This window comes from Neopsephotus bourkii, unplaced genomic scaffold (genome assembly GCF_033783945.1).
Source record: "Neopsephotus bourkii isolate Nb327-2 ecotype Australia unplaced genomic scaffold, CSIRO-AGI_Nbou_v1 NB_1658, whole genome shotgun sequence".
In the NCBI taxonomy this organism is placed as follows: Eukaryota; Metazoa; Chordata; class Aves; order Psittaciformes; family Psittacidae; genus Neopsephotus; species Neopsephotus bourkii.
Window position 1 is genome coordinate 442,991 of NW_026902132.1, and position 14,510 is coordinate 457,500.

Below are 14,510 nucleotides of genomic sequence, written 5' to 3' on the forward strand. Positions count from 1 at the left end.
GAGGCTTTGGATGGCTGCAAGTTTCCAAGGGCATATACCCTACTTCTCCCACTACTTGGAATCTTTCTGGAGTAGTGCATGAAATGAGGTGACCTTAAGATGATGACGTCCCTTTCAACTTTTCTGTCTCCTTCTTCTGTGAAGGAGCCCATCAGTAGCCCTGACACCAAGACCAAGTAAGTAATGACTTGTTCTTCTCACAAAGCTTCTTCAGGACCCTTTGAATCACAACATTCATGATTTGACAACCCTCGTGGTGCCATTCAGCTAACAGAATGAGCAATTCAGTCTCTGTTAATAACTCTCAAGACACATTTAATTGCAAAAGAAAACCGTAATTAGGCAGGGAAAAAACTGATGCTAATTTTTTTCTCAAGCTGGGCAGTCCCTGAACCAGAACAGCTTTCACTGGAGTGGTTTCAGTAGAGCAAGTCTTAGGTGGGATTATCCACATCACAGATGCTCCAGACCCACAAAATGCAAAACATCCATCTCCAGGGACTGAAGCCTGAAGATGAGAAATTTGCTTCATGATGTATTATTGTACAACACAGGCCAAGAAATAATTACTGTAGTAAACTACCAGAAATGCCTCCAGAAATTATCTTAACGTCTTTTGGGTAGACAAAGATATGTGCTACCCTTTGTCACTGCTAGGGGAGGTCACAGCACCACTGCTGGAATTTGCTCAGTACACTTTCATGATTTCTTATCCTTTCCTTGGATAACATCTCCTTCTCCAGTCCTTGCTCAGATGGGCCAAACACTCAGTCATGTTTGGCCACAGTTGTGGCAAGGACTTATCAAACTGGTGTCTTCTGGGAGTCCACACTTGTAATTCATTGCTCCAAGAGGTTTCAAAATCAGTATTCAGACATCTGATATTTGAGTTAAGGGAGAATGAGGAGGCATTCATGGAAATTAGAAACAAATTGGTAACACCAACCAGCAACTTCATCATTTGATAATAATACTAACATGTAATAATGTATTCCCAGCTAAAGCTAAAAGAATCGGGGATAAGGCAAACACCAAAAGCTCAGGGCACACAGCAAATGCTGGCCTGCTGTGCTTACAGAGGCTGTCAAGCTGTAGCTTCTGAGCTCTTATGGAACAGTTTTCTGTTTCACCCCAAAGATCCAGCTGAGCTCAAAGGATAGACATAGGTTGATGCTTCTTTGAAAGGTTGAGTAGCAATAATCAACCATGGCATTTACACAGTGCTTCTCTCTTTGGTGTTTTACAAACATTAATCAATCAATTCTTGTGTCCCTCCAGGGGAAGAGGAACTAAAACACCCTTTCCAGGAATTAAGAAATTGAGAAGGAGGACCTAAACACCTTCACGTGGCTTACAGAGATTCCATCCCATTAGAGGCAACAGTTCAGAAAGCTTCATCACCCCAAGCTTCACCTACACTACTAGCCTAGAAATTCCCCTTTTGGTGTGATTGCAATGCAAATTCTTCCTTCTCCGTGTGTGCTTGCAGAGATCCAGGGCAGCAGCACTGCACTGTCAAGTATGTCTGTGGATGTGGTCATGCCATTGCCAAGGTAATTGATAATAAGTACAAAAGCTTGTTCTTAGAATGTGGGTAAAATATATGGATGTAGTAAAGGCTTAGAAAACACTAAGCCACACTAATAAAATGCAAAGGTTGTAATTTTTTAGAACGGAAAATCCTATGATTTAAAGGCAGAGGCCAAATATTGGATCATCTTATATATTGCTAATAAATCAGAACAAGCAAGGCACAGAACACCTGTTGTAGAAGTTAAAGGTTTTATCTAAGTCCCCTAGGTAGGGACTTTGGTCTTTCTGTGCTGGGTAAACCCCAATAGCTGTGTGAGATCCTCTTCCTCCATGTGTACTGGTGGCTTCGCTTACAGTCTGCCTGTGCTGAAATGGCTTGGAGGTGACATTTTGAGAAGAAGATCCTGCTGTCACCCTTCTTTTGGGTCTGTTTGTTCAGGTGTCTGTAGTCAGGCAAAGAGACTTTGCAAACAGTATATGCAGATCTTTACAAGTACACAAAAAGTATTTACTGGCTAGGATACACAAAAATAGTTATGACTTTGTGAGCTACAAGACAGAGATAAATTCACCACCTCTTGTAAGACATCCAAGGAGACTTTGTTGTCCTGGTGGGCAACATCTGAGGGAGTGCACACACCACTGTGCCTCCTGAGAGCAAACCTTTGGGATTACAGAACAAACATCTTCCACCAGCTCCATCGATACTACAGACACCTCATAAACCAGCAACCAGCTCCCCATTTTCTTCTGTTAGAAGTTTATTCCTCCTCATGTATCTTTCCTCTCAAGTTCTTGAGATACCCTGACCTGTAATTTTACCTTTGTCATCCTTATTTCTTATTTTCAACAGACATTTGCACAGTACTTTGTAACAGGTCAGCAGCTTTACCAGCAGTCTGAGCCAATGTTATACAGCCAGGTGGGAACAGAGTTGAGCCTTAAATCCCTGGAGCATGAGCAGCCAAGTCTGGAGAGGAGAAAGGTAACAGAAAGGGGGGTGCAGTACCCTCTGTGGCACTATCACACTTAGTAATCTATTCCATACTTTGTTGGAAATCATTTAGCCTCAGAAATTAGCCACTCTTAAACCCTATGTTAGACTGTGCACTGATTTACTTACTCCCCAGCAACCCAAATGGAGTCTGAGGTTATGAAAGGGGAAAAGAGCTGAAAATTCAATAGAAACGTAGAGCACCTGAGCAACTGAACAAAGTGTTGGTGTGCAGGCTGTAGTCCTCTGCAAACTCAAGAAAAGGAGGAAATAAAAAGGGGATTTGTGTCTTGAGAAAGCAGGTCATTGATAAATATGTATCCATGCTTATCAATGCCTTCTCTGCATAGTACTGCTGGATGAAGTACAACTGTTCATGTGAACAGATCACAGTTTATGGGGATTACAACCTTTGGTGTTTCGTTTGTCACAGTCTGGTTCCTGAGGCATTGGCATTTAATCCATGATCTTGAATCATGTCATCTTTCGGTGACAGGCGTAAAAAGTTCTTTATGCAGAAATCCTGCCATTCCCACCTCCAACTAGGTGCATCCTTTGGCCTTTGAAATGCTGGGATATACTGGTGACTATGACAATGGTCTTCACCTGGGGTTTGTAAGACTCCATCCCCCTGGGAATGGCATGATCATTGTTCCAGACCTAACACTATCTAAGTTTTGCAAATAAGAGAACACTGAAAAACTGTAGATTCACAATAATGGAAGAAATTTATAAAAGATCAAATACCAAACACATTGTTAAGATTATATTTAATAATAAAGGTTTTCCTTGGCTACTGCAGTGCTGCCAGTTGCCTGTGATTCTAATCAGTCTAATCAGTGTCCTTTAAGGAGGGCATCTCCTGAAGAGCTTTGTATCTCTGTCTTTTCTGCTTTTATGGCTAATGATGAGTACAGGAACCACCTCTGACAATTGCTTTAGGCAATCCAGTGAAGTTTTCTCCCCAGTGTATGCAGAAATGACTCCTCCTTCCCCCTCCCCCATCTTCTGGTTTAACAGCTCCTTGCCTTCAAACACCAGCTGTAGGGATGTTATGTGCTGAAAAGGAGCTTGGGCCATTTTTTATCCTTTTCCCATTAAGATCTCTTAATTAATATTTCTATTGCATACCATTGCTAGCTTCAAACTTAAATGGTATTTTCACCTTACCAAGTCTTTTAAGACACAGTGACACAGCTTTATGAGTCATATATTCAAGAAGCTATTAACCAGGTAATAATCATATGTTTTACTAACCTGGAAATCAATTCACTCTCAGCATCACAGGAAGACTAACCACAATCTGCCAGCATCATAGACAGTCTCATCATGATCTCTTAATCTAAATGAATGACAAAACTGGAAAGTGAATTGTCTTGATTGGTTAAAGTTTCTTTACCCCCGTTATATCTCCAGGTCCCAACAGCACAGTCACATCAATAGTGCCAAATATTAATTTAAATGCTGTGCTATTAGTTTTCACCATTTCCAACTAAAGTGCAGCTGTCTGCATGACCTGACATGTTCCCCCAAAGCAGCATTTCAACAGCCATTAGAGAAGCTGGTGCATGCCCTCGAGTTCCCATCTAATGCCTGCAAACCACAGGCTAAGCTATTCAAGTTTTCTAGTTTAAGATTTATTTTACTCAGCTATAAAAATCTCAGATGCCCTACAGCCAGTTCATAAATGACAGAAGATGTTTGTTTCCTTCCAGCCAAATTAAACCAGGAGGTTATACAGTAGCACAACCAAAGCACACAGAATATGAGCAACAGAAAGACACAAAGTACAGGAGACTTTATTTTACATCTATGAGAAGTTCTTAATAGGATCGGATCGTTAGAGTTTTTGTATACATTACATTTATTATATACAGAGCTTACGAGTTTGTGTGAGAGAGCAAGCAAACCAAATTGAGCTAAAGAACCAGAAAGGAAGTAGGTATTGCAGCATGGCAAGCAGCTGCAACCCTTTAAAAGGCAGGGAATACAAAAGACAGGAAGTACAGTGGTGGGGAGTGCTGAGTATTAACACCAACTCTTGTTGTGTGACATGCCTTTGCCTCCCAGGATCTCAAAGTGCCTCATCAATGTGAGCACAATTATTTCCATTCCTAGCAGAATACCTTGGGAGAGAGATCTCTTTGTCTCTAAGAAGGGGAATAACACCCTGGCAACACAAGCCTGCCTCTCTTTACAAGCTGTTGTGCCACCAATCTGAAAGCCTTAAAACAAAAGCAGGGGACAGAGGAATAGGGGGTGTGTCAGTCACCTGTCTGACCTGTTCTTCTGCCAAAGAAAAAGCCTTATTTAGAAACAGGTATTTTACAAAATCTCAACTGAGGTGCTTTTACATGAGTGTAAAGCTCTGTCCCCTCTAGTGGCTGGATCATGTATAGAGGCACGTACATGGGTTGGAGCTAACGAAGCTGCTAGGCAAAATTATCCACAGGGCTGCAGGTACGTTCCAATCCAGCCGGCAAAAGGCAGGTGGAAGTCTTTAAAACGAAGACCATAGCAGAGTTTTTGCAAGCTTTGGAAGATGATGAGAAAATGTGGTGGCAGAAAAGACTAGGTTAGATTGCTTGAGAACTGATGGAAATTAAAAAGTCATTTTGGAATCAAGAAGAAGAAAGAAATTTGCCATATATATAAGTAAATATTGTAGTAAAGTGCAGCTGTTGATGCAGTATTACATCATATTTTGTATAGTGAATAGGCATAACACATCAAGATTTTCACCCACTGAATCAGATTCATCAATTGCACTTTTTATATATTATATACATATTTTGTTGGCCCCCTGACTACAAGAAAGACACTGAGTTGCTGAAGTGTGTCCAAAGCAGGGCATGAAGCTGGTGGAGGGTCTATAACTCAAGTCTGATGAGGAACACCAGAGGGAACTGGGCTTGCTTAGGCTGGAAAAAAAGGAGTTTCACGGGAGGTCTTGTCACTTTCTACACCTACCTGAAAGGAGGTTTTAGCCAGGTGGGGGGTGGTCTTCTCCAAAGTAACAAGTGATAGAATGAGGAAATGGCATCAGGTTGCACCAGGGGAGGTTTAGGTTGGAAATTACGAAAAATTTCTTTGCTGAAAGGAGTGTCCAGCACTGGAACAGGCTGCTCAGGGAAGTGGGTGAGTCACCATCCCTGGAGGTACTTCAAAGATGTGTAGATGTAATGCTTGGGGATCTGGTTTAGTGGTGGACTTGGCAGAACTATGCTAGTTGTTGGACTCAATGATCTTAAAGATGTTTTTCAGCCTAAACTATTCCATGCTTCTATGAAAACCTAATGCGGCACATGAAGACTGGAAAGTGAGTGAAAAGAGTAAGTCAGGCAGAGCAGCACAGTGATAAGGAGATGGCTTTTGCAGGGATGCTTTGAACAGGCTGTGGGGAATTAAACATTTACAATACGTTCGGTTATGTCCTTTCAGATCTGCAAACTAGAAAAATTATGAAGGAGACAATACGTGAGAGCCGCAATATGTAAGAGTGCCACCTCTGCTAAACTTTTAAAAATAGCTAAGTCTGCATGTTTGACAAATTCTGAGAGTTACAGTACATTAAAATTCCATTTTTACTAAAAATAAGGACTTCTTCACCTCCTTGCCACTTCATCTATCTGCTCGCTGTTATGACAGCCCAGCTTTTCCAGGAGGTCCTTAACTCCTGTGGAGAGCTGCCTCTGGCAGATGATCAGGGTGTAGCTCTTGCAGAGATCTGTAACCACAGGAGCTCCTAACAATTGTGGATGACACAGATTGACAAGGTGGCAAATAGCCATGAGATCTTGGTGGGTATAGTAATGCATACATATATATAAAACATATAACATATAGAGGCTGAGAAAGTTGGGGCTGTTCAGCCTGGACAAGAGAAGGCTGCATGGAGATCTCATAGCAGCCTTCCAGTATATGAAGCAGACCTATAAGGATGCTGGGGAGGGACTCTTCATGAGGGACTGTAGTGGTAGGACAAGGGGTAACAGGTTAAAACTTAAACAGGGAAGTTTAGATTGGATATAAGGAAGAAATTCTTACTGTTAGGGTGGTGAGGCACTGGAATCGGTTGCCCAAGAAAGTTGTGAATGCTCCATCCCTGGCAGTGTTCAAGGCCAGGCTAGACAGAGCCTTGGGTGGCATGGTTTAGTGTGAGGTGTCCCTGCCCATGGCAGGGGGGTTGGAACTTGATGATCTTAACGTCCTTTCCAACCCTAACTATTCTATGATTCTATGATACTATCTATAGAATATATGAATTTATAATATGTATATATAATATGTATGAGGTTTCAGTATACGCACACACAAATATGCTTGCATGTTTATGGAACCTGGATCACTTGGAAAATTGAAGCTACTTATACAAAATATGCTATAATGAGACCACTTACTACAAGGCCGTTGCCATGGTCATAGAAGGAAGGCCTGTAAGTCATGCCAACAAATGCATGGGCTGCAGTGTGGATGGCAGTGTGAAGAGGCTCAGCTCAGCAGGAGTTTACCTATCAATGCAGAGACAAAGTCAATTATTACAGTTCTTTGATGAATAAAGTGGATATAAGCCTAAAGTATGGTTTTCCTTCTGAGTATTGACACTGATGAGCTGGATACTGGGCATCTGTATTGTTTTGAACTTCACATACTTAATACTCAGATATGTCACACAAATATCAGACATGGAGAGGGTGCAGAAGGGAGCCATAAAATTATCTGATGGTGTGGATGAAGTGTCTTACAGGAAGGACTTAGAGACCCCTTCTTCAGTTTAAGTTAGAAAGAAAAAGGAAAATTGAGATACAGCTTAATTATAGTGTACAAATACCTCCATGGACACGAAACACTGGGTATTCAAAAGCCCTTAGACAGCAAGAACCATTGGCTGGTTGAAGAATAAAGCCAGAAATGTTAAAATGACCACAAGATGTATTCCTAGAAGATACCCTGTGTTCAAATTACAGTTTTATCCTGGCTTCAATGTATGGAGTGGAGATGGTCAGATGAAATGAAATAAAATTCTATGATCTTAGACTTTGTGATGTTAAAGAGAAGAAGATGTGTCTTAATTCCCCAAATCTTTTTCTGTAAACTGTGGATTACTAACCCTTTTCTGATTTGGGACTTTGGTGGAGGTTGTTTTGATTGTTTGGTTTTGGGGATTTTTATGCTTTACTAGAAGCACAATTATGATTTAGTCAGATAGCTTATATTTCTTTTTCCTTCCACAGCATTTTTCTCAGTGGCAAGCTCTCTACCTCTGGAACTGAGGTCCAGCTCATCCCTGCAGCAGCCTGATGGGTTAACAACTTGCTTAAGCTTATCAAAGGCAAAACTTGGGATCTTACGATGGCCTTTTATAAACAATAGACTGAACATCACTGGCCATACTTGACATTACTATTCCTGCTAGCTTTCTTTCAAAGGAAATGGTAAGTTCTCTAACACTCATCTAATTTTTAATATGTTTTTTTTTTCACTACTGTGATGCTGACTGTCTGATGACTTCAGAAAGAAATAGCCAGTCCCAGTGAAGATGGCTGAGAATTGTCAAAACTGAGGCTAGTAAACCAAGGACTGAAGAGAACATTATGCAATGAACTGAAAGCAGGAGTGAGTGCCTTTTTGTGATTATACTTCAGGACACACTGTTTTCTGGAATATTATTTTTGAATTGCATTGAAGATAGTCATTACAAATACACAGAACATTATCTACAGTGGCATTATCTCTGCACAGCCTGTGAATTTAATAAAATATCAGACTGATTCTCTGTAGATACATGAAAGTATGGGGTTCCTTACAATGTTATTGATGCCATACTACTGAGGTCTTGAAGACTCGTGGAGCCAAACTGTCATTCTAGTTCTGTAGGCAGTTTGTATGACTTTCTAATGACTTCATGGATCTGGTTGAGATGGAGTTCATTTTCTTCACAGCAGCTGCCAAGGTGATGTGTTTTGGATCTGTAACCAAACCAATGTTGAATACACAGTGATGTTCTAGATGCTGCTGAGCGGTGCTGGCACAGCGTGAAGGCTTTCTCTATTCCTTTCTCTGTCTGCTCAGTGAGTAGTCTGGGGGTGGTCAAATGATTGGGTGGGGACGCGGCCAGGACAGACAGCTAACCTGAACTGACCAAGGAGATATTTCATACCACATGACATCCTGCTCAGCAATAAAACAAGGATGGGGAGTTTTTCCAAAATAACCATTGCTCAGAAACTGGCCAGGTGTCAGTGAGAACACATGGAGGTGGTGATGAGTCATTGCCTTTGTATTAATTGTCATTGATTGGGGTTGTTTTCTTCACTTATTAAACTGTATTTCAATCTATCATGGGTTTTGTCCTTCCAATTCTCTCCCCCGCCCACTGAAGGGAGCTGAGCAAACAATTGAATGAGTTCTTGGCTTCTGATGTCAGCATACCACAGGCACCCACATAAACTGGTAGCAGATCATAGCAGGGGAATATTTTCGTATAGGTATGCTGGCTGTATTACTCCCTCAAAAGAGAAGAATCAAGTCATGAGGAGGTGCTAAGACCATCATCACAACCTGTCAGAAGTCTGGACTCTAGCATCAGGTGAGGTCCATCCTGTAGCAAACAACTGAGCTGGGGACTCCCTGTCCCATCTCTAAACAGTAAAATACACAGATGTATGTATTGTTTCTACAGCCCACTTGGAATAACAGGATAATAGCTGTGGCTAATTCTGATTCTATCAGAAATGTGGATGGAGCTGCTAAGAAGTTTGAATAACTTCTCTTCAGGCTATGTAGTGAGCTGGGACAGATACATCATTTAAAAAAAAAAAAAATCTGCTAGTTAAAGCCTAAGACAGTTAACTTCCTGAAGGGCTGCCCTCACCCAGATGGAGATTGGTGGGGGAATACTCCTTTACCCCCAGCCAAGCCCACCTTGGGCACTTAATGATAGCAAACCAGAGGAGGGCAGACTCTTTTCAGTGGCACCCAGTGACAGTACATGAAACGGCACAAGCACGGGAGGTTCCCTCTGAACATTGGGAAACATTTTCCTACTTTGAGGGTAACCACACACTGTCACAGCTTGCCTGAGAGCATGTGGAGTGTCCTTTCTTGGAGATGTTCTAAAGCTGTCTGAACATGGTCCTGGGCAACTGGCTCTAGGTGACCCTGGTGGACCAGATGACCTCAGAGGTCCCTGTCAATTTCAATCATTCTGTCATTCTGTGATCTTCAAAAGCAACCAGTGCCCAAAAGGGGTTCATGAACATCCCAGTTATACCTATAGCTGTTAATTCTCCACATCCTACCTGGGGTGACCTTAGGGTGATTGCAGATGGAGCTGTGACCTCAGAAGTGAAATTATGCATGGTTAAATTTGCTAGGCTTTGGCCCCAGTAACAACTAAATACCTATAACAAGATTGATCTTACCCTGTCTTTTCCTGTATTGAGCAGTCTCTTCCTCCCTTTAACTCTACCATAAGTCTTCTGTTTGCAGGAAAAACTCCGTACAAGTTGTAGAATTACTGCCTACCAGCGCTTGATAGCAATTCCATTTGTTGCCATGTAAGAACAAGATATCTAAAAACAGAGTAACACAGGGAAGAAATGCTGCATCTCAGTGCAGGTTCCCAGACTCTGCCTGCCCCACTCTCAAAAAATCCTGTTGTGAAAAAACAGCTGAGATCCTTAGGAGATGCTTGCTAAACAGCACAGATTCAAGCAGGTACTGTGCTTACTCCAGCTTTTTTATGTTTACAAACTATTATGTTTACACAATATTAAGTCACAGGTTCTTGTTAATCCCTTTCAACAGAACCAACTTTTCCAACATTGCACTTGTGTTGACATACAAAATAAAAAAATGCATTGACATAAAAGGTCAGATGAAAAATCATTGTCTCTTCCAAATCTTCTGTATTTCGAGTTATGGGGTTATTCTCTTTACTGTAGGAATAATAAGGATTATATTTCACTAAGGGCTGAAGCATATTATCCATCTCTTTCTTTTATACCCCAGGAGAGGTTATTTCAGGTTTTGTGGATTCCTAAGGTAGAAGAAGAGAACCATATTGTCAAGCCCAAATGTTCTGCATGTGCAAGCATGCTCTAAATGAAATAAGACAAAGGCAGACCAGCCTGATATCTAAGAGACAAAATTCTATGAACTGTGGCAGCATCTAGCTGATTCTGTCTTGGAGTGGATCCCCAAACCCGTAAATGCAGAAGGCAATCAGATTTGCATATCTGTGATTTCCTTTGAAGCTTAAATTTGTGAAGTATGTGCTACCTTCATTTACACTGTCAGTACTGTTCTGTCTCAGATCTACCTCAGTTTTCTCCTCCTGAAACAGGGCTGAAACCATTCAGAAACCACATATGGGCTGAATACTTCGTGACTGCTGGCAGGCCTCAGCCTTCATGAGCTCCTGATCTTTACCTTACACAGGGTGCTGCTACTGTTGGGGGCACAGAGGGGGAGAAATCATGCTTCTGCTGCATGTGCCGTAGGCAGAGGAAGAGGCACTGAGAATCTGCAGTGACATGGCAATTTTGTGACTTGGAATTCTGTATGTCACAGCTCTCGTTCTCTAAAAGCATTGGCCAGTATTTTACAGCAGAGAAAAAGGGTAAGCAGTGTGGTTTTTTTCAGTATCTCATGCATAGTCTCACACTCTCACAGGCACAGAGCCACGTAACAAATCTAGGCATTTTCCTGGCTGCCTGGGCTTCTTAAACCACAAAAGGATCAAGACTTGGAAATGACAGGGTAATTCAGGCTGGAAGGGACCTCAGAAGGTCGTCTGGTTCAACCTGCTCCTCCAAGCAGGACTATATTTTTTTAAAGCCTGCAGGACACTGAAACCAGTGTTCAAATGACATGCCCCACAGAGGATTAAAGCAGTGATTAAACATATCAGCCCTTTGTTAGAAACAGATGAAGGTGACAGAGCTTCAATTTACCAGCTTACAGGCAAGAGCTGCCCACACATTCTCATGTTATCAGCTGCAGCTGCCAGGAACTGCCATAAAGAAATAAATCACATCCTGGCTTGGGCTAAGGTCCCCATGCACTGCAGTAGATGGAAGTCACTTGTGACCTGGTTGTCCCTCTTTTTTCTGCTCAGTCCGAAGGGCTCTGATACATGATATGCTCCTTCCCAGCATAGTTTCAAACCTGAAGCTAATCTGAATGATCATAAAGCTCAATATGAGAAACTGGTTTCGGGATTACTCAGAAGATGGACATGAGTGGAGGATCAAAGTAATGTTGACTTACTTTTTTTGGAAGCAGCTCTTTTGTCCAATAAGAGTTGAACGGCATTTTTTAAGAAACCTCATAGAATTATTTGTGATTCTTAAGCACCTCGTAAGGGGACAGTAAATAGTGAGAATAGTCAGATCTGGAAATAATGTAATATGTGAGTTTCAAAGTTTCTCTACAATACATTAATTTCTATTTCTATCCTCAGGGGCTTGAATTATTACCACCAAATACTTTCTTAGAAGGCTGAAAAGTGTTTTGCCATTGATGAAGGTAGAATATCCTCTAATAGAAAGATTAATATAAATATCTGAAATTTGAGGTGTTTATTCAGAATTCTTGGGCCTGTTTCTTTTTTCCTGCTTACCAGTGTAAGTTTATTTACACCTCTAATTCACCCAAGAGAGATATATAACACTGAGCTTTTACATTTCAGCAGCCATTATTGCAAGAAAAGCATTCTTCAAGAGCCACTGAGAACTTCTTGCTTTTAAATGGTCTAGTAACAAGAATTAGAGAGGTATATGGAAAACTGAAAAGGAGGGAGCTAGAATGCTGCAGAAAATGTAAAAGCTCATATTCTTCTCATACTCAGAGCAGTTAGTCATCTGCCTGGACTTGTGCAAGGCATTTGACACTGTCCCACACAACATCCTTGTCTCTAAACTGGAGAGACATAAATTTGATGGATGGACCACTGGGCGGATAAAGAATTGGCTGGATGGCCACACACAAAGAGTTGCGGTCAACGCTCAGTGCCCAACTAGAGACAGGTAATGAGTGGTGTGTCCCTCAGGGGTCAGTGTTGGGACCAATCCTTTTCAACATCTTCGTTGGTGACATGGAGAATGGTATTGATGAGCCCTTATCAAGTTTGCTTATGACACCAAGCTGTGTGGTGGGGCAAACACACTGGAGGGAAGGAATGTCATCCAGAGGCACCTGGACAGGCTGGAGAGGTGGACTCATGCAACCTCATGAAGTTCAACAAAGACAAGTACAAGGTCCTGCACCTGGGTCAGAACAATCCCAAGCACAATTTGGGATGGTGGAGGTTGGGCGGAGAATGGATTGAAAGCAGCTCCGAGAAGGACTTGGGGGTGTTGGTTGGAAAGAAGCTCGACATGAGCCAGCAATGAGCACTTGCAGCCCAGAAACCCACACATATGCAGGGCTGCATCAAAAGGAGGTCAAGGGAGGTGATTCTCCCCCTTTACTCCTCTGTCAATGAGACCCCACCTGCAGTACTGCATTCAGTTCTAGGGCCCCCAACACGAAAGGGACATGGACCTGTTGGAGCAAGTCCAGATTAGAGCCATGAAGATGAACAGAGGGCTGGAGCATCTCTGCTATGAAGACAAGCTGAGAGAGCTGGGCTTTGAGAAAGCTCCAGCAAGATCTTCCAATAGTCTTCCAGTACCTAAAGGGGCTTAGAATAAGTCTGGAAAGAGACTTTTTACAAAAGCCTGTAGTGATAGGACAAGAGGGAATGGCTTTAAACTGACAGAGGAGAGATTTAGATCAAGTGTTAAAGGCCAGGTTGGATGGGGCTTTGAGCAACCTGGTCCAACGGAAGGTGTCCCTGCCCAACACAGGGTGTTAGAACTAGATGACCTTTAAGGTCTCTTCTAATGCAAACAATTCTATAATTCCGTGATTCTATATCAGTGAACAGTTTCTAAATATGATGATAAAATAAAAGATACTTTAAGAATAACAGGGTGCTCAGAGGAAAGCAGGAGTGTTTGGCTTCTTCCTGACTCACACTTTCTCCAACACTTATCCTGTCCTCTAAATGTTATCTGTAAAGCAACCCTTTGGTATTGTTTCTAACCACTTGCTCTTTGCATCTTGAAGTTTAAATCTGCACTATTCTCAGTGAAGTTTATACCACACTTTGATGTCCTTCAGCCCATATGTGGGAGCCCATAAATGTTGAGGAGTGAAATCCTGGCTGTCCAGTGCTTGGCAGGACATCACAAAGATGTCCAGCCATTTACAGCAGTCAGAAAGAGACACTGCACTTTCACTCAGTTGTTTTCCTTCCCTCCCAAAGACCCCAGAGTTTCCCCACCCTAACCTGAATAAGAGAAAGGAGAAATCCCAGAGATATTTTTAAAGCTAACTCTCCAACATGATGAGACAGGTTTGGTTTCTTTAAAATGAGTGGGTGGAGACAGGGGAAAGGGAATTGAAAGTGTTTTGAAGTAATAACAACCTCAGGTGCCACCGTGGGGTGCAGAGATATGTGATATACTGTGATTACTGGAGTTTAGAGGCTTCCTTTTCAGACCATGACATTTTTCACTCTTTTCAAAAACGGTATTATGTTACAGGTGTTATAACTTTTCTTCAGAAACAGACTGGCCAGGGGACTGTAAATCTAAATCATGGCTGCCCTCAGGAAACCTGCCAGCCTGTAAACACAATGAAATGAGCAAGATGAAAGCATTTGAGTGAGAAAATGAATTTTAGGCATTCCACTGAAGTCTATTTAGTTTTTACAGTCTGGCCCAGCATCTAGAAGCAACAGCTGGGGAGGACATACTAATTCCCAGTGACTGATGTTGGGAAGATTACCTTAAGCTTGAAATTTTTGCATAGAGGTCCAAGAGGGAAGAGAAAGCTTATTCCCCCAGTGTTCTCATATTTTTCCATGCTGCAAAGGCACAGTTTGCTACCTTAAATAACAAGTTTTACTGCTTTTGAAAGCTTATTTGGTCAA

The 14,510-nt window shown here is 41.9% G+C and overlaps 1 long non-coding RNA gene across 1 annotated transcript; it reads left to right on the top strand.

Moving 5' to 3' along the window:
- Positions 1-1,281: 1,281 nt before the first annotated feature.
- LOC133223951 (uncharacterized) lies at positions 1,282-10,189 on the top strand. Its single transcript, XR_009728744.1, has 4 exons — positions 1,282-1,553; positions 2,387-2,518; positions 7,762-7,962; positions 8,470-10,189. It is a non-coding gene; the product is annotated as an uncharacterized LOC133223951 (long non-coding RNA).
- The last annotated feature ends 4,321 nt before the right edge of the window (positions 10,190-14,510 follow it).